The following is a 21,193-nucleotide window of genomic DNA, read 5'->3' on the forward strand; positions in this document are numbered from 1 at the left end:
GCACAGATACTCCGCACATCCACCGAACCATTCGCATTTCCACCCTTTCTAGCCTTCGTTGCTGCTCTACGTTCATGACCCATGTCTCGCTCCCATAAATCATAACACTTCTCACACATGCAGCATACACCTTTCCCTTCAGCTTCAACGACACTCCCCTCCTCATCAGCATGCCACTCAGTTCCCGAAACTTCTTCCATGCACATCTCACTCCAGCAACCGTTGCCGAGTCTGATCCACCTTCTCCATTCAGCATGTCTCCGAGGTAGCAAAATGTTTTCACACCTTCCAGCTTCATGCCGTCTCCAAGATCCAACTCAACATTTCCTCCATCTGCAGCTCCCTCTGTGCACACCTTACATTTGAATGTAGCTGCCACACTGGTTAATGAACCCTCTCAGACCACTACATTTTTGATGAACCCACTCAGCGCACATTGTACATTGAATGGAGTTCACTCCTTGAATAATCCACAACCTTCACCTGTTTTTCCAGCACACCAGGTTCATTCTTCTTTCCCAACCTTCACCTCTTTTTCCAGCACACCAGGTTCATTCTTCCTTCCCAACCTTCACCTCTTTTTCCAGCACACCAGGTTCATTCTTCTTTCCCTGCAACCTTGTGTTGGCATTCTGAACAACAGTTGACAGGTGTCTGTTACGAGCAACAAGGAAAAGTTCTGCACCCCCAGAGAACTCTAAGATTTTCTGGTGCACTCTCATGCGATTTATGAATACCATATATGATAAGACATGTAAACCTAGAGCAAGCAAGGTGAACATGTATCGGTAAAGCAAAATACGATAAGTATAACACTTGAATAGTGAGGTTGCATTTCCCTGTTGACCAACTGGAGACAGCTGTGATTGTGGATGTTACGATGTGGACCCGAGGTTGTGGGCCCACTGTTTAGAGAGGTTCTGGGTTCAAAGGGTCGAAACGTCCATGATGAATGGAGCCTAGCTGAATTAGATCTGTGAAGGACAGACTTGTGAAAAAGAAACTGTGTGTGTGTGTGTGTGTGTTTTTTTTTTGTTTTTTTTGCAGCAACACGAAACACTTTCTTCAATGGTTTCCATAGGATTAGAAGTTGCATTCTATCTGGATGTTGTGTGGATATCAATCTCGCTTTCCATCAAATGGTTGTGTCCATTACTGCCTAAAAGGAAAACAACCTTCCTTGATTGGATGTACAGTTTCTTTTGGATTCCACCAGAAGAGGTAAGGATTATAATTATGTCAATTATAATTTGGCAGCTTTTTGCATGTACAAACTGGCTACTGTCATTTTTCAATGTGCTTTGATTGATCTTTCTGCCATTGACCTTTTCCCCTCTAGAGTAGACATAAAGCTCATTTCAGAAATAACTTTTCTGAAACTTTTCTGAAGTAACTTTTGTTAAATATGATGTTATATATCGCTTTTCGCCCCATTTCTCAATGGTGAAGAATCACTTAATAATTAAATAATTCTCATATCTGAATCCACATTCAGATCTTCACCAAAATCGAATCTATTTGTCCTTGTCACACACCCAACCCGTCTACCAAGTTTCGTCCAAATCCGTCCATAACTTTTTGAGATATATTGTTCACAGACAGACAGACAGACAAACAGACAGGGGTGAAAACATAACCTCCAGCCCCCTTGGATGGCCGGAGTAATGATGTTGAAATTATGGGAAAAATTCATCACTTTTCAACATTTGCGAAAAATATTTTTTGATTAATTAATGATTAAATTTGAAACAAGGATTACCTGATGAACTGATTAATCATCACCATCCCTAGTGTTGCACTCCATCCATGATGGAGTTAAAGTAAAACGTTTTAGGCTTGGAGGACCTCACCAGGATGTATGGTGAATCATGAAGCATCCCATCATATAAAGGGAATTGTGTGACGCAGGATGGTTGTGGGTAATAATGTTCATGAATAAGATCCCATGGGACATTTCAAAAGTGTGGGCTCTTTGTCTCATCCATGAAGGATGAAGCAGGCACTGGCAGAAGAGTAAATGAGATATAGATATTCAATGCAAGATAAGTAATAAATACGATGCAAGTTGACGTCATTGGAGGAGCAAGAGATGGTGAATCAGAAGTAAATACTGTATATGGCAGGTCAGCTGTTTTAATATGTGGAGATGTGGATATAACAGTTGTGTCATGAGCCAAATGACCTCTTATATTGTCTAACTCAAAGTGTGTGTGTGTGTGTGTGTGTGTGTGTGTGTTTGTGTGGGTATATGTGTACGTGTGTGTGTGTGTGTGTGTGTGTGTGTGTGTGTGTGTGTTGCAGGCATGTACTTTATCCCCGGAATGTTGCTCTGCAAGAGCATTTTTGGAGTGGACATCATCCTGGATTCACTCAATCTCGAGCCTCTTCCAAAGCTGGTGTTTGTCTCTCCTGAACATAGGAGCCATCATTAACTGGGTACACAGTTTCTTTTGGACTTTCCATTTCAATTTTTAAAACGACGATGTTATAATTTTGTTTTTGAAACAGGATGACGAGTGAAAACGTTTCGAGGACAAACAAATCTATAGTATCCCAATAATTGGTTTTAACTGTGATTGCCGAGGCCGTCGCCAGGCTTTTCAAGGTTGTATATCAGCTTAAAATAGGTGGTCCCAAAAGTTCCCTACCAGAAAATTTTGAATCTATATCCCTTCTGAGGATTTCCTGACAAATTATTGGGCATACACCCACCACACGAAGGTGGCAGCATGTCAGGTTGAAGGATGGTAGTGTTTGTTCTTCGAGGTATTAAAATTATTAAATTATTGTCGAAGCTCCCCCCGGGTTGAAAGGCTTCACTCGAATATGAAACATTATAAGTTTGCTGGAGTGTGTTTGCAATCAAAAGTTGAACGTGTCACACACAAGACAGACACTGCGAGGTTCAACAGAATGGTGTTTCTTCTCTCAACTAATGATCGTGTCACACTGGCTCGAGAAAGGTAAAATGAGCCTCAGCGACCGTTTCTTCGAAATATACTCAACATCAAAATAAACGAGAAGAAATTACTAGCTTGAAAAGAAAGTAAATCTTTATGAGGACACTCATTGAAATCCTCCACACCAAAATGAAAAATATTTGAACACAGGTAAAGTTCAGCTATCTTTACTAAGCACATGTCAATAAACAAGAGGTTGCCTCAATCACAAAAATCAAAAAGCATGAACATCACAAGGGGTGGTGCAACAAAAGTCACAGCACTGCAACACAAAGACACGCACCTGAATACAGTCAAAACAAAATGACACAGGAATGGACACAACACTCCTAACAGTCAAGGACAGAATGACAGCAGTCCTCAATATCGTGTGTGTCCTCCCTGAACTGTGATGCAGGCTGCACACCTCCGACGCATGCTCCTCTGTACCAGGCGTCTAATGCGGTCCTGAGGAAGTCTGTCCCACTCCTCCTGCAAGCCTTGAATGAGCATTTGCCGATTGACAGCCATTGATCTCCTCGATGCAAGACGTCGACCAAGCTCATCCCATAAATGCTCAATGGGATTGAGGTCAAGGGAATAATGCATCCAAGGCATCACTTCAATACCCTGTCCCTGGAGGAAGTTGGTGGTCAGGTGAGCAGCATGGGGTCGAGCGTTGTCCTGCTGGAAAACTGCGATGTCAGGATGAGCCTGGAGAAATGGCAGCAGATGTGGTCTCAAAACTTCATTGACATAACGCGGACTAGTGAGATTGCCTTCGATGACGACCAGAGGTGTCCTGAAACGGGTGGAAATGCCGGCCCATACCATCACACTTGGTCCTCTCCAATGATTGATCTGGCGAATACTGCATGATGCATACCTTTCCCCACCTCTGTGCCATACCCGTTGATGCCCATCAGCAGCATGGAGGCAAAATCTGGACTCATTGCTGAACAGAGTCTGAACAGACTCATTGCTGAAGACTGCACTCCACTGTTGCTGTGCCCAGCGGCGATGCTGCAGACACCATCATAGTCTGTTCCGCTGATGCACTGCGTTCAACACTGGACCTCTGCAAGGATGTCTTGCCGCCAGGCCCCTACTTCTCAAGCGCCTCTGCACAGTAGAAACACTGATGCGGTTGTTGTGGCGACCTTTTGTCACTGCAGCTGTTTGCGTCGCAGGGCAGAAACGATCACGAAGATGCTGCAGCACAATCCAGCGGTCTTGGTTTGAGGTGGTTACCTGTGGTCTTCCTCTTCGTAGACCATCATTCACAGTTCTAGTTCCACCATAACGCCTGGCCAGGTTGGAAATTGCAGGCTGCGAGCAACCAAGACGTTGGGCAATTGTTCGCTGGCTTACACCAACCTCAAGCATCCCAATTGCCCTTAAACGTTGTTCAGATGTCAGGCGTGGCATCTGAATTTTCTTGTTGTTTTCCCGGACAGAAGCCTCCAGGTCTAGAGTGACTATAGACAGCAGTAAATGAATGTCTAACCACGAGAACTGAAGGATTTCATTATGAGGGTCATTATTTAAAGGGAAAGATCCCTATACAGAACCACTCAAGCATGCCATTGTTGATCAACCAGGTGATTGAAGTGAAGTTCCCGTTACATAATCAGCCATTACAATTGAAGAAACGTGTTTGTAAAGCCGCACATTTCAAAAAATGAAAGTGATAAGTTTATTTTGATGTTCAGTTTATATATCGAGATATATATGAGAGCTAAATGTTTGATATATTTGAGAGTGGCGTATAGCTATACAGTCTATTAGAGTGATGTCTGAGTGGACGATGTCGCGAATCCACTGTTGTACACGAGTGTAGTGCCGTGCACGGCCGAGTGAGGTCACTGTGGGCGGGGCCGAGTGAGGCTGCTGTGGGTGAGGTCGCTGTGGGCGGGGCCGAGAGGCCGCTGTGGGTGGGACGGGTGAGGCCGCTGTGGGCGGGGTCGAGTGAGGCTGCTGTGGGCGGGGCCGAGTGAGGCCGCTGTGGGCGGGGCCGAGTGAGGCCGCTGTGGGTGGGGTCTCACTTTGCTAACAAAACATATAAAGTTGAGCAGTGATAAACAGTACGAAGGGAATGCTCCATCTCAAGGAAAGAAAGGACAGTCAGGTCATGAATCGATTAAAAAATGTTTTCCCCTGATGTTATGTTTAACTAGACTGGACTATTACAAAATGAAGGGGTCAGGTTAGTGGAGAAAACAAGTGACGTGTAATAATAACTACCTTCAACGTATACAAAATGCAACAATAATCACAATATGTTTTTCAGTGGTTTATTACGACACGCTTTTTTCTTCCTATTTAAAAGGCTTTTTTCAATTTCCACTTCATATCATTCCATTTCAAAAAAAATAAATGAATCTCTTACAGTCATTCCTCCCTACATTCTCTAAACTCACCTTCATTCCACCCCTCCTCTATCGTTCTCAAACGGATCTCTGATTTGAAAATCACAATAAACCCAAGTTGTAATAAATGTTCGTTTTTCATAAATCGTCCACTTTCTAAACTCCCCATCACCCCTCCCCTCCCAAACTCCCACCTCACCTCTCCCCTCCTACACTCCCCCCTAACCCTTCCCCTTCAAAACTCCTCCCCTCACCCCTCCTCTTCAAAACTCCACTCTCACCCCTCACCTGCAAAACTCCCTCCTCACCCCTCCTCTTCTAATCTCTCCCCCGCCCCCTGCATTCTCTCTCCAAATCTCCCCCCCTACCACCTCCTTCTCAAAGCTGCCTCCTCCCCACTTCCTCTCCGTTCCATCACATACCTCCACCTCCTCCAACCTTCGACTATGCTCTTCCCCCCCCCCCCCCCCCCTCAAACAACACCTCACTGTGCCTCTTCCCATCACCATCAAACCTTTTGTCCTCATCCTTCCTTTTCTCCGAAGGTTGGCAAGAGGATTGCTGGCAGATCTTGTGCATTCTGCAGGAATATTTGGGGGACAGAGCACAGACAGAACAGGGGGAGCAAGGCCGGAGAGGAGTCGGTGGAAGACAGAAAGACCACCTACCTGCCTGCCGTGAGAGAGAGAAAGGCTCTCAGAATCAGCTTCATCACGGGAGATTCCAATGATTCTGAATGCTTTGGTTTTAACAGCGTGAAGCCGAGCCAGGTGTGAGGCAGGAGCACCAGCCCAGAGGAGAGAGCAGTATTTCATTGAGCTGCAGATGACAGCTTTGTATGTGGAGAGGAGCTCAGAAGTGCCCAGAAAGGACTTCGCATGATGGAGGATGCCCAGACGGCGACTGGCTTTGGAGGCCAGCTTGGAAATGTGGTTTTCCCAGGAAAGATCATGGCAGATAGTGAGACCCAAAAGACTTGAGTGACAGAACTTCTTCAAGAGGATTGTTCAGAAAGTACATGGGAGGGCTTAACAGATGGTCTTTTCAGAGAGACAAATTGAGAGATTTGTCAGGATTGAAGGACATGTTCCACTTGTTTGACCAGTTTGTGATATTGTCCAGGTCTGCAGAGAGTGTCAATCGACTGCAGTCTCAACCCTATCGACTGCAGTCCAGGTCTGCAGAGTGGAATCAGCAGCAAAGAGAGAGGGAGGATTTTCCAGAGAGTCAGAGAGATCATTAATACAACAACAACAACAACAACATGCATTTTAAAGGCCATTTTCCCTGCCAGAGTGGGGGTTAGCCTTGCAGTCCCCATGACAATCTTCTCCATTTTGCCCTATTTTCTGCATCTCCCCTTGTTAACCCCCTTTCCCGCATTTTTTCTTCTACCATCTTCAGCCAAGTCTTTCTCGGTCTTCCCCGTCCTCTACTTCCTTCTACATTCATTTCCATCACTCTTCTCAACCAGTCACTTTCATCCTTCCTCAACACATGACCAAACCATCTCAACCTTTTCCCCTTCACAGCATCAATCACAGGCTCTATTCCCATCATCTTTCGCAGTTCATCATTTGTCTTCCTCTCTCTCAACGATACTCCGCACATCCACCGAACCATTCGCATATTCCACCCTTTCCAGCCTTCGTTGCTGCTCTACGTTCATTACCCATGTCTCGCTCCCATAAAACAAAACACTTCTCACACATGCAGCATACACCTTTCCCTTCGGCTTCAACGACACTCCCCTCCCCATCAGCACGCCACTCTGTTCCCAAAACTTCTTCCATGCACATCTCACTCCAGCAACTGTTGCCAAGTCTGATCCACCTTCTCCATTCAACATGTCTCCGAGGTAGCAAAATGTTTTCATACCTTCCAGCTTCACGCCGTCTCCAAGATCCAACTCAACATTTCCTCCATCTGCAGCTCCCTCTGTGCACACCTTACATTTGAATGTAGCTGCCACACTGGTTAATGACCCTCTCAGACCACTACATTTTTGATGAACCCACTCAGTGCACATTGTACATTGAATGGAGTTCACTCCGACACCCTTCCTGCACACAGCACATGGCCACTTCCCAGTTCTTTCCACCTCACCACATGCTTTACCACTTGCCAACACCTTTGTCTTTCCAATATTCACCTTCAGACCTTTTGTCTCCATACGGCATGCATTCCTTCCACTTGTTCATCTTTTCCTTCAGTCCATCCATACTTTCCACAATCAACACCAGATCATCTGCATACAACAACTCCCACGGTAAACCCTCCTTTACGTTCTAAGCCAGCACCTCCATCACAGCTACAAATAGTAGTGGACTTAGTACCGACCGCTGATGCACTCCCACCTTCACCTCAAACTCACCACTGCTCCCGTCCTTCGTCCTTACAGCTGTGCGCGCTCTTTTGTACATTGCCATCACTACTCTGATCAACCATTCCTCCACTCCTAACTTCCCCAATGCTCATGTCAATACTTCGCGTGGAACCCTATCGAATGCTTTCTCCAGATCAACAAACCTAAGAAACAACTTCTTCCTCTTCTCCATGTACTTCTCCTGCAACTGCCTCACAACAAAGAGCGCATCTGTCATTCCTCCTCCTGGCATAAATCCAAACTGCATTTCATCGATTTTCATCTTCTTCCTTATCCACTTCTCCAACACCCTTTCCAATACCTTCATTCCATGCTCCAATAACTTTATCGCTCGGTACGAGCTACACTCCAGAGGGTCACCTTTCCCCTTGTATAGAGGGACGAGGGTACTCAGTTCCCAATCCACTGGAATGCGGCCTTCTTTCACCACCAGATTACAGATCTCTGTCATTCTCCTCACACCCCAACTTCCTGCTGCCTTCAACATGTCTCCCACAACTCCCGTCGGCCCTCCCGCTTTTCTACTCTTCATTGCTTTTATCGCTTCCTCAACTTCCTTCTCCGTTATCTTCTGTGCCGGTCCTAAAACTGGGTTACTCTCTATGTTGCCATCCCATTCATTCTCTGTATTCAACAGCATTTCCATATATCTTTTCCATCTTCCTTTAATTCCATCTGGGTCCACAACGATTTGTCCCACTTCATCCTTCAAGCAACTCACCCTCATCACATCACACCTCTCTTTCGCTATCTGCTTTGCAATCGTGAATACCGCTCTCTGACCCTCTTCCGAATCCAAGCGTTCTCCGAACATTTTCCTGCATGCCTCCTGCGCCTTTGCTGCCTCTTTCTTTGCAGCCTTCTTGGCTGCCTTATAACTTTCATGCTCTGCTTTTTCTGCTCCCGTATCCTTCGCCTTCTGCCACTCCTTGAACTTCTTCCTCTTCTCGTCAATCCTTTTTCCAACTTCATCATCCCACCACCATGTTTCCGAGTGCCTCGGTGGTCCTTTTGTCCATCCACATACCTCACCAACGGCTCCCAACAGACTATCTTTCATTGACATCCAACCACTTTCAAGCTCAACCACATCATCCTCTACCCTACTCAACCTCTCTTCTAATGCCTCCCTTACTGTCACCTCTTTCAACCTCCACACCTTCATTCTCGGTTGGTACTTCACCCTCCGAGCTCTCCTCGCACCTTTCACCCTTATGTCGCAGACAACCAAGTGGTGCTGTGAAACAGCCTCCTCCCCCCGGGATCACGTTTGTGTCCTGGAGTCCTGGAGTTTGTGTCCCCCTATCTCGCCTACGCACCATCAGGTAGTCAACGGTTGTCGTCGACCCACCTGACGTGTATGTAACAAGCTTATTATCCTCTTTCTGGAACTGAGTATTACAAATCAACAAATCAGCTCCATCAGAAAACTCCAAAATCCTTTCACCTTCTCCATTTCTCACACCATATCCGTAACCCCCATGAACTCCCTCAAAACCGTCCATACTCCTTCCCACATGTCCATTTAGGTCTCCTCCTACCACAACAACTTCCTTATCTTTCACGTTTTCCATCAGCTTCTCTATCGCACACCAGAACTTGGCCTTCTCTTCATCGCTCCGACCAACCTGCGGAGCATATCACGTCATATACGGCCGCACCGGAAACAAACTGGTTCGACGCCCGCGCTCGAAGGATCGTGAGCGACTGAAATGAATGAATGAATGAATTAATTAATTTGAGACGTCCAATCATTATTGTTTGGAAAATTTGGAAGAGCTTGACTCTAGCTGTTCTCTTGCGAGGGCAAGGAGGAACTTAACACTTAAACTTAGTTTTTGGTCCACCCTGAAGAACGCTCACAGTGGGACGTCAAGGCAACCAAAAGGGACGAGGTTCTCCTGACCACGTGGCCCTAAGTGTGTGAAGCGAGAGGAGTTCCATTAGTGGACCCGCCCGTCCCACCCGAGTTTTGGGCAGTTCCGGTAGGCCGTTTGGAGAGATCATTAATGAAGACCAGAAAAAGCACAGGGCCCAGAACACTGCCTTGAGGAACTCCAGCCTGGACAGGAAGGGCAGGTGAAAGAATTCCATTCAGGGCCACACGTTGACTGCATTCATTCAGGGCCACACGCCTTGAGGTTTCCATGGATACCGTACGAGGAGAGTTTGGTGAGCAGGGCGGGGTGCCAGACCGTATCGAAGGCACAAGATATGTCAATGGAGACAGCTTTGATTTCCTGTTTGGCATTGAGGACTGCCATCCATTGTTGAGACAGCAGAAGCAGCATGTCCAGAGTAGAGTGACCTGGTCTGAATCCATATTGATGTTCCGAGATCAAGCCATTGGAGAAGCGGAGGAATTTGATGTCAGAAGCGATGATCGATTCCATGTCTTTGCTGATTATTGGGAGCAGGCTGATTGGTCTGTAGTTGCAAGGATCTGTTTTTGCACCTTTTTGTGGAAAGCGGTAAATTTGGCTGATTTCCAAGCTGATGGCAGATGTCCTTGAGCAAAAGAGAGGGTGAAGAGAAACGAGAGAGGGTGAGATAGAGCGGCAGAGCAGGATTTTAGGACCCGTGGGCTGATGCCGTCTGGTCCAGTTGCAGAATCAGAGTCGAGGTTTGACACAAACCTCTCCACCTTGTCAGGAGAGAAGGACACAGAGTGCAGGAGCAGCTTGGTTCAACTGGGTAAGGTGGGTACAGAAAGAGATGGGTTTGGGGACTCAAGATTTTGAGGCAAACACAGAGTTGAGGCATTCGGCTTTGTAACAAACCGAGACAAGATACAACAACACAAAAACACGACGAATCCAGTTTGGAAAGCTCAGCTTTAAGAGGTGGAAATGAGGACCTCAGAGTTCCACCGCACGTGCAGAAAACCCCAAACTGGAAGTTTAGCAGTACTTTGGTTCTGAATTTGTCCCGACCACAAATGTGCAGAGAGGAGTGAGACAATTATTTTACTCTGTGTGTCTGTCTGGCAGTTAACAAAATCGAAAACAAAATCTACCGAGTGTCATAAAGGACACAAACACCAGGTACGAAGAACTAATGTAACACGTTAAATAAGGTGGTGTAAAAGCTGGTGCAGCAACGGTGGTGAACTTCCGGATTTTTTTTGTGACCTTAAAAGTCTCTATTTTATTTCATTTGTATTATATAAACTTAAACACTGCATCGGGTAAGGTGCTCTATCGAATGTCTAGTTCGTATTTAAACTGTAACACTTTTATATGAATCGTTTTTGTGAAAGCTGAGGCTTTGTGGTCCACAATTGTCTCTTATTCCTGTTCTCTTTCATTCCAAACAGAAAACCTTCCATGCAGGACTAGTCAGGATTTGTCAAAACTTCACCTCACTCGGAATCAAGTACTTCGCTCTGCTGGTCTCTTTATTTCTGCTATTGATGCGAATGGTGGTGGAGAATGCGAATATACTATTCTTGCTTTTGAAAAGCTTCAAGTGGTATGTAGTTATAATGATTATTTTGATGACTTGTAATACCCCTTCCCTCTGAGAGCATCATCGAATGACTATACCAGCTCTGCCATCTTTTTCACCTTCGAAACCCCTTCCCTCCGGCAGTGGTCAGTTGTTAAACTACTTGCACTGTCCCATGTATACACGAGGAAATTCCAAGTGGTCTCTCCACACTTGTGTGGGGGTGGAGAAAGATGAGGTTATTTGGTGTTTATGACCTGACTGAGTACCTCAAGCATGTTTGCAAAATTTGAAGGAAATGGGTCAAGCACTTTTCGATTCCATAAAGTTCAGACATTACCTATATGGTATATATATATGTACATGCAGGAACATTTGCAGTGCAGGAATTTTTTTTGTATACATCGTCAAGACTCGTGAAACGCGAGTACACTGAACGGACCAGGAAGTAACAGACAAAATAGGGAAAAAAAACAAAAGGAGCAGTGGAGAGAGGGTGGAAACACCAACAGCAGAGTTGTAGGCCAAGATAGACGGAATAGGGGCAGGAGAGGATACATGGGTGGACAAGAGGGATACAGAAGGAAACGACAATGAGGAAACACTGGAAATTGGGAAGGAGGAGTGATTGGGACGGCACAGAGGTGGGAGTTAACTCTGGTAGAAAAGACCCTGGTTTTGGATTGGGAACGATCTGAGATGGTGGTGAAAGCTGCCTTGAGGCCTGGAGGGAAGAATGAGATTGAAGAGAATGTGGAAATTGGTTCCACAGAGGAACGAATGAGTGCATTGCTGGGTTGACCAAATTGTTTGGACACCGCTGAGGTTGTGGATCTACCAATAGGGACGGTTTTTTTTATAGGGACGGAGCTGCACCTGTTGTTGATTGTGGCTTGATGTGGTATTTGAACAGGAGACAGCTTTGTTTCCAGGTTTCCCTCCTGAAGTTTCTGTGATCTGGATTTGATGATTCCCACGGATCATTCGGCCAAGCCATTTGAAGCCTGGTGATGTGGGCTGACAAACTTATGTTTGATGCCGTTCCGACGTGTGAATTCGGCGAACTCGGAACTGGAAAAACACGTACCATTATCACTCACGATCATCCTGGGCAGACCATGAGAGGCGAAACAGCGTCTGAGTCTTTCGATGACAATGGCTGACATAGTACCACGCGTCACATAGGCATCGATCCATTTTGTGTGCACGTCCATGATGATTAGAATCATGCTGCCGTTAATAGGCCTGGCATAATCAAGATGTAGGCGATGCCACGGTTCGCTGGGCTATTCCCAGGGATGCAGTGGCGCTTTCGCAGGTGTATTCCGGGTGCTCTGGCAGGGGTAACAATGTCGAACATGATGTTCGATATCAGCATCAAGATTCGGCCACCACACATAGTTTCTAGCGAGTGACTTCATCTTCACAATCCCGGGGTCACAGTCATGGATTTCATCCATGACCCTGGAACGCAGATTTTCCAGGATCATGACACGACATCCCCAGAGTAGGCAACCATTTTCCATGCTGAGTTCGTTTTTACGTGCTTTAAAAGCCGCAAAAGCTGGGTCACCCTCATGTAGCAAATGCCATCCAAGCTGTACAGCCTGGACAGTTCTGGACAGAACCAGGTCTCGTCGAGTATGGGTGCGGATCTGGCCGGCGTCGACAGCACAATCTTCCAGATGATCCATCAGTGCGATAATGGATCCTGGTGTAGGCGAATCATCAACGGATTCTGGAAGGGGTAACCGACTCATGGCATCTGCATTTGTGACAGACGAACCAGGCTTATAACATATGGTGTAGTCATAAGCAGCGAGAAACGGGGACCATCGGATGATCCTGGGCGGTAGTGTGCCAGACGCCGCCTTAGTTGGACCAAACAGACTGATCAGCGGCTTGTGATCAGTGTGAATCGTGAAATGATGTCCAAGAAGGTACTGGCGAAATTTGCTGATGCCGAAAACGATTCCCAATCCTTCCTTGTCAAGTTGGGAATAGTTCTCTGCCGGGGACAACGTTCTGGAAGCAAATGCAACAGGTCTTTCCGTACCATCAGGCATCACGTGTGATAATACACTCCCCACTCCATACCGACAGGCATCGCATGTCATCACAAGATCCTTCTCTGGATCAAAATGAACGAGAACATGGGACGATTTGAGCAGATCCTTGGAGGTCTGGAATGCTGATTGTTCAGTGGACCCCCAGCTCCAGGAGACTCCTTTCCTCAAAAGACGATAAAGGGGGCCCAAAACGTCGGTCACATTCGGGATGTAACGACCATAGAACTGAAGCAAACCAAGGTATGACTTCAATTCGGTTACGTCTCGTGGAGCAGGAGCATCCTTGATAGCTCGGAGTTTCTCATTTGTTGGGTATGGACCCTCGGCATCAATCGTATGACCAAGGTACGTGACCGATGGCACCATAAACGTGCACTTGTCTCGACGCAAACGTAGGCCGGAGTCTGAAATCTTCTTCAGAATTCTATCCAAGTTTTGTAGATGATCCGCATCCATACGACCAGTAACCAGAATATCATCCTGGTAACAAACGACGTTGCGTTCGGCAGCAAACAAACTGTCCATGACACGTTGATAAATGTCAGGTGCAGATTTCACTCCAAAACTGAGTCGGTGGTACCTGTACAACCCACGATGCGTGTTGATGGTAAGATACTGTTTCGGATTTTCGTCCAAGCGGAGCTGTAGATAGGCGGATATGAGATCGAGTTTCGTAAAAGTCTTGCATCCCGTGAGCCGAGCGTAGAGGTCTTCGATCCTCGGGATTGGATATTTATCCAATGAAGAACACTTGTTCACGGTCATTTTATAATCTCCACATATGCGGATGGACTGGTCTGATTTTATGACCGGAACAATGGGCGCCGCCCATTCGGCATACTGAATTTGCTCGATGATCCCAAGATTTTCAAGATGATCCAGTTCCTTGTCAATCCGCTTCTGCAGGACGAAAGGGACTGGGCGAGCTCTGCAAAATATAGGATTGGCATCCCCGTCAACACTGAGTTTAGCCGTATGTCCTTTCAATGTTCCAAGCTCGTCCTTGAAGACATCCGGGTACGTATCCAGCACATTTTTGAGTGTGTATGCTTCGGTAGCAGAAACGTTGGCTGGCCGGAGTTGATGAATGCTTTTCCACTTCAGTTGAATTATGCTCCACCAGCTCCTACCTAGTAAGGAAGGGCCCTTTCCAGGAATGACGATCAGTGGTCGGTGAAACTCGTGGTTATCGTAGCCCACCGTGACGTCACATGTACCGCAGGGAACAATCCTCTCATTTGTATATGTGGAGAGTCCATAGGTTGTAGGTTTCAGGTGGGGTCGGTCAGCATCACTCCACAGGTTTGTGAAAACAGCATGGCCTTCATCGAGCGATGAAAGCGCTCGCACAGGCCATTGGCCTGGGGGTGGTAGGCCGTGGTGCGGTGTAGTTTTACGCCGAGCCCTTGCACCACCACGGCCCAGAGATTTCCGAGGTGAACTGGGGGCCGCGGTCGGACGAGATGTCCGAGGGGGCACCGAACCGGGCAACCCAAGTGGCGATTAAGGCTTGCGCCACATCAGCCGCAGACGTCGCCGCCAATGGGACAGCCTCCGGCCACCGTGTGGTGCGGTCCACCATGGTGAGGAGGTGGGTGAACCCCCGCGAGGGGGGCAGAGGTCCCACCAAGTCGACGTGCACGTGGTCGAACCGACGCTCGGGCACCGTAAACGGGGCCAACGGGGCCTGGGTGTGGTGGTGGACCTTTGCGCGCTGGCACGCGAGGCACGTCCTGGCCCAGTCGCGGACGTCCTTCCTGAGGCCATGCCAGACGAACTTCACCGCGACGAGCTTCTGGGAGGCCTTCGTGCCCGGGTGGGACAGGCCGTGGATGGCGTCGAACACTGGGCGCTGCCAGCCAGCGGGCACGATGGGGCGAGGCCGGCCGAGGGAGACGTCGCACAGGAGGGCCGCGCCCGCGGCGTCGAACGGCACCTCGGTGACGCGGAGGCCCGTGATGGCGGTCCGCAAGGCCTGGACGCCGGGGTCGGCGGTCTGGTCCTCCGCCATCCGGGCATAGTCGATCCCGAGGTGGACTGCGTGTGCGACGGACCGGGAAAGGCAATCCGCCACCGGGTTGTCTTTACCCGCCACGTGACGGATGTCCGTCGTATACTCGGACACGGCAGAGAGGTGACGCTGCTGCCGTGCCGACCATGGCTCGGCGACCTTGGCCATCGCAAACACAAGGGGCTTGTGGTCGACGAAAGCCGTGAACGGGCGGCCCTCCAGCAGATGGCGGAAGTGTCGGACCGCCAGGTGGAGCCCGAGCAGCTCGCGGTCGAAGGTGCTGTAGCGGCGTTCGTGCGGGCGAAGCTGCCGGCTAAAAAACGCCAGCGGTTGACAAGCACCACGCACCCACTGCTCGTGCACCGCGCCCACCGCGTAGTCCGACGCGTCGGTGGTGAGGGCGATCGGGCGCCGGGTGCGCCAGCATGGTGGCGTTGGCCAGGGCCAGCTTTGCGCCCGCAAATGCCGCGGCCATCGGCTCCGACCAGGCGATGTCACCTTTGCCCGGCTTGCCCCAGAGGGCCTCGTGCAGGGGGCGGAGGAGCCGGGCGACGTGGGGCACGAAGCGGTGGTAAAAATTTACCATGCCCAGGAACTCTTGGAGCCCCTTGATCATGCGGGGTCGTGGGAAATCCCTGACCGCCTCCACCTTGGCTGGTAAAGGGACGGCCCCGTGCCTGGTGATGCAGTGCCCCAAGAAGTCGATGGTGGCGACGCCGAAACGGCACTTTGCGGGGTTGATGATTAGGCCATGCTGGCCCAGACGTTCGAAAAGCATGCGGAGGTGGAGCAGGTGCTCCTCCCGGGACGCGCTCGCGACTAGGATGTCGTCCAGGTAGACATAGAGGAAAGGTAAGTCGCGCAAGACGCTGTCCATAAGCCGTTGGAACGCCTGGGCCGCATTCTTCAACCCGAAAGGCATTCGCAGGAACTCGAAGAGGCCGAAAGGGGGTGATGACGGCCGTCTTCGGGACATCGCCCGGTTGTACGGGGACCTGGTGTTAGCCCCGGATGAGGTCCACCTTGGAAAACACGGTCGTGTCTGCCAACCGGGTGGAAAAGTCCTGGATATGCGGGACCGGGTAGCGGTCGGGGGTGGTGGCATCATTGAGCCGGTGGTAGTCACCGCACGGCCGCCATCCTCCGCCGGGCTTCGGCACGATGTGCAGCGGAGAGGCCCAAGCGCTATTTGAGCGCCGCACAATACCCAGCCGTTCCAGCGTGGCGAACTCAGCCTTCGCCACGGCCAGCTTCGTGGGCTCGAGTCGGCGTGCCCGGGCGTAGACCGGTGGCCCGACCATGGGTATATGGTGTTCCACCCCATGTTTAACGGCCACCGCTGAGAAGGTGGGCCGCGTGAGGGCCGGGAAACTGGCTAGGAGGCGGGTAAAGTCATCCGCTGCCGGAAGCGTGCAAACTAAACTCGCCAGGACGAAACCCTTCAGCAAGCCGCTTGGCAAGCCGCTCGGTGAGCCGCTCAGTGAGCCGCGCAACGAGCCGCTCAGCGAACAAGCGAGCGAGCTGAAGGTTTCGGCCTGGACGAGACGTCTGCACTTAACGTCGACCAACAGCCCATGCGTACATAGGAAGTCCGCGCCCAGCAGGGCCATTGGCACGCTGGCGGTCACGAACGACCATTGAAAGCGCTGCCCTCTGAACCGCAGTGAGAGGCAACGCTTCCCGAATGTGCGGATGGGTGTACCGTTGGTGGCAAGCAAAGCGGGGCCCCGGCCCGCGGCTTGCTTGTTGGACGTGGAGGCAGGGAGGACGCTTACCTGCGCTCCTGTGTCGCAAAGAAAACGGCGCCCGGACAAGGTGTCCGTGATGAACAGGAGGCTGCCGGAATGGCCGATGCTCATGGCCGCAAGTGAGCGACGGTCGTTTCCCGACCTGTCAAAAGAACATGGCGGGCGGCACGTTTTAGCCTTGCGGCCGAACCTGGCATGGTAGTAGCACCAGGTTTGCGGCGGTGGCCCCCGCGGCGGCCGTGTCGGCGGCGGTGGTGGCGGCGGCGGCGGTAGTGGGCGGGGCGTAGCAGCGGCCACGAGGGACGCAGGGGGCGCTGGAGCCTCCGCACCGGGAGCCACTACAGCAGCACCGTACACCGACTGCGTGTCGCAGGCCGCGAAATACATGTCGGCCTCTCCAGCCAGGGTGCGGGGTTTCGTTAGTTTGGAACCAGCCAGTGCGAGGCGCATCTGTACAGGTAGCTGGCGTAGGAAAAGTGCTCGGAATAAGAAATCCGGGTGCTGGTCTCCAAGCAGGGACAGCATGAAATTCATCCAGATGGATGGTCGTGTGTCGCCGAGGGCGGGAAGGTCCAGGAGGCAGTCGGCACGTTCGACCTCTGTGAGCCCGAACGTGGCGAGGAGCAGACGTTTGAGTGCCTCGTACTTGTGGTCGCCCGGCGGGCGCCGAAGGATGGACACGACTCGGGCGGCAGTGCCGGGCCCGAGGGCGGCGACCACGTGGTAGTACCGGGTCTCGTCCGCCGTGATGCCTCGGAGCTGAAATTGAGCTTCGGCATGCACAAACCAAACGTCGGCTTGCGCTTCCCAAAACTCGGGGAGTTTGACGGCGACGGCGTTGGTAGCCATGGCGCGTTCGGGGGTCAGCGACGGCTGAACCAATCGGGGTCACCAGTGTGGTGCTGTGCACACACGACTCGATTGCCAGGGAGGTAGGCCACAACGCTTTGGTACAAACAAAGAGTCTTTATTAAGAGCTCGCACTTCAGCACTGGGCGGGCTCGAGCTTAGAGCCCGCATATATGTCCCGAGGCCACGCCTTGCCCCCGGGCGTGGCCGATCGGTCGAAAGGCGGGGCATGCGTTTACGTTCCCCGCCTGGACGCTCGCGCCACCCACTGGTGCGCGGAATTATTGTCCCTTGTGCCCGCCACAAAGGCTTACTTATATATGAAGGCTTACTTATATATGAAGGCTTACTTATATATGAAGGCCTACTTATATATGAAGGCTTACTTATATATGAAGGCTTACTTATATATGAAGGCCTACTTATATATATAGGCTTACTTATATATGAAGGCTTACTTATATTTGAAGGCCTACTTATATATGAAGGCCTACATATATTTGAAGACTTACTTATATATGAAGGCTTACGTATATATGAAGGCCTACTTATATATGAAGGCCTACTTATATATGAAGGCTTACTTTTATATGTAGGCTTACTTATATATGAAGGCCTACTTAAATATGAAGGCTTACTTATATATGAAGGCCGACTTATAAATGAAGGCCGAACTTATATATGAAGGCTTACTTATATATGAAGGCTTACTTGTATATAAAGGCCTACTTATATAAGAAGGGCTACTTATATACAAAGGCCTACTTATATATGAAGGCCTACATATTCTACATAAATGCAGGTCTGTTTATTTCAGGATATTGTCGACTCGACTCTTAAATGAAAAAAATATATGCAAGTAACTTCCAAATCATTGAATCATTGTATTGTAATCAAAAGAGCGACAGGTTGGCATGCGCTATTCAATAATTACACCTAATTTGTGTCAAGTTATGTGAAACGAGATTGATATGAAAACATTCATGTTGTCTTTGTTGCTAAATTTATTCTGGTTTCTTCAAACAAATCGCGATTTTAGTCCGCGATGTTCTTACCTCATACCAACGCACGCCCGAGTGTATGCGCATGCGCTATTCAAAAAGGCACCCCAACAACAAGAACAACAACGCGGTCCTCTCATAGAGCTGCTCGTCGCAGCGAAAAAGACTGGACCATGTTGAGGGAGGTCTTTGTTATGCAATGAACTTTTATAGAATAGCAAAGTCCAGAAACTTCCAGTGTAAATTTGTCCTTCATCTTAAATACCTTAGGTTTTGAAGCAGCCACTCAGGATAAATTCCAGGTGATTGCGGCTGAAGTGAGACCTCATGGTCGTTTAGCTTCAGGCCCAGATGCTGCTCTTTTTAGAAAAGGTGTCCCTCGTGCTACCATGATGGAACACAGGTTGGTACATCGTCAAATCGGAAAAATGTCCACGTATTTAATTTTCCTTCCACAAGATTGCTTCATCACTGCCATGCATCTGTTCGCAAGGTACAACGCATACCTTTGGCATCAAAAATATCGATGGTTCGATACCCTCGTGCTGCCATGATGGAACACAGGTTGGTACATCGTCAAATCGGAAAAATGTCCACGTATTTAATTTTCCTTCCACAAGATTGCTTCATCACTGCCATGCATCTGTTCGCAAGGTTCAACGCATACCTTTGGCATCGAAAATATCGATCAGACGTGCCGCTGTCAAAATCAAATGTCACGTGCATAAACCTCTGGGTTTCATGGAGATGGAGAACTGTGTGTACGATATGTTCATGCATCATGGCACATTGCATTCTGGGTCTACCTAATGGTTTAAAAAGTTTATAATGACATTCAGAATTCTCTTCTGCTTCTTCTTCTTGCTCTTTATTGGGACTTCAAAATCTATCTATAATTCCAGTAATCTCTGTGTGTGTGTGTGTGTCTGTGTGTGTGTTTGTTTGTTTGTCTGTGACCGCTGTTTCTCGACAACCACGGGTCCGATATACTTGCAACTTGCCAGGTATATTGCTGGGGACCCGAGGATGTGCCTTTTCAAGGTTTGAAATTAATCGGACAAGTAGTTACCGAGCTATGTCCAAAAAACGATTCAACCAATCAGAGAGCAGCGAGCTATCACGTGTGCCGAACGTGGCGAACAGACTCTGCCTCGGACGGCACATTTGAGAGCGTATTCATTTATTTCACAACTATGTTGGCGCTATGTTGGCGTTAAACTATGTTTTAAAACTAATAAAAACTAATTTGCGATTCTTTCGCTTTCCTGCGCGTTTGTGCACGCTATGGCGATTTCTTTACCAAACTCCGCAAGCCGTTCGCTTTGGACCAAACCATTTCATGTAAATAGAGGGGGGGGATTGTCACCGTACTCGCAAGCCGTTCGCTTTGGACCAAACCATTTCATGTAAATAGAGGGGGGGGGGATATAATTTTAGATATATATATAGTACGGGCATGCCCTAGTTCTCTTAAATTCCGGATTCCTGCTCCTCCTCCTTCCCCCTTTGTTTCAGGTTCACAGTTGTAGTTGCTAACCCTGTGCATATCCGTCTATTTTGCGAAACGTGTACACGTCTTTTCCCGTTTTGACCCGCGTGACCACAGGTTCCCACCAGATTTCAATTGATCATGTACCGAGTGGCCTTCGAGTTCTTCCGAGTGCGGATTGAATGAAAATTACAGCCATGCCATGACATTTGTCCATCGCACTCCTCCGCAGACTTCGTTGCCGGGTGGTCGACGGATTTCCAAAAACTGAAACGTCCAAAGAAAACGGCGATGCCACTTCCACCAACCTCACGAGCAAGGTAAGCGCAAATCCGGAGCAGCTCGTTTGAGGTTTCTTCGTACGTTTAACAATTGATATTTGCCAGGTAGGTAGCTGTACAAGCAATCTTTTTGGAGGTGAAAGTTTTAAATCGTTTTGATTGGTGAACGGTCACATGGTACTGAAGTTTAGCTCGTTGATGACATCTCTTCTCCCACAGGTGAACGCGCTGGTGTTTTCCTCTCGGGAGATAGACAGCCTGCTGTCCTGGTATATTGTAATGAAAACGCGACGCTCAAATAAATGTCCTAAATTGGGACGTCCCCACACCAGACTTACAGTGCATTCAGTAAGTATTCAGACCCCTTAACTTTTTTCACATTTTGTTATGTTGCAGCCTTTTGCTGAAATCGTTTAAATTAATTTTAACCCTCATCAATCTACACTCAATACCCCATAATGACAAAGAGAAAACAGGATTTTAGAAAGTTTTGCAAATTTATTAAAAAGAAAAAACTGAAATATCACATTGACATAAGTATTCAGACCCTTAACTCAGTACTTCGTTGAAGCACCTTTGGCAGCGATTACAGCCTCGAGTCTTC

The sequence above is a fragment of the Myxine glutinosa genome, chromosome 9 (genome assembly GCF_964187855.1).
Source record: "Myxine glutinosa chromosome 9, kmMyxGlut1.1, whole genome shotgun sequence".
NCBI classification, from domain to species: Eukaryota; Metazoa; Chordata; class Myxini; order Myxiniformes; family Myxinidae; genus Myxine; species Myxine glutinosa.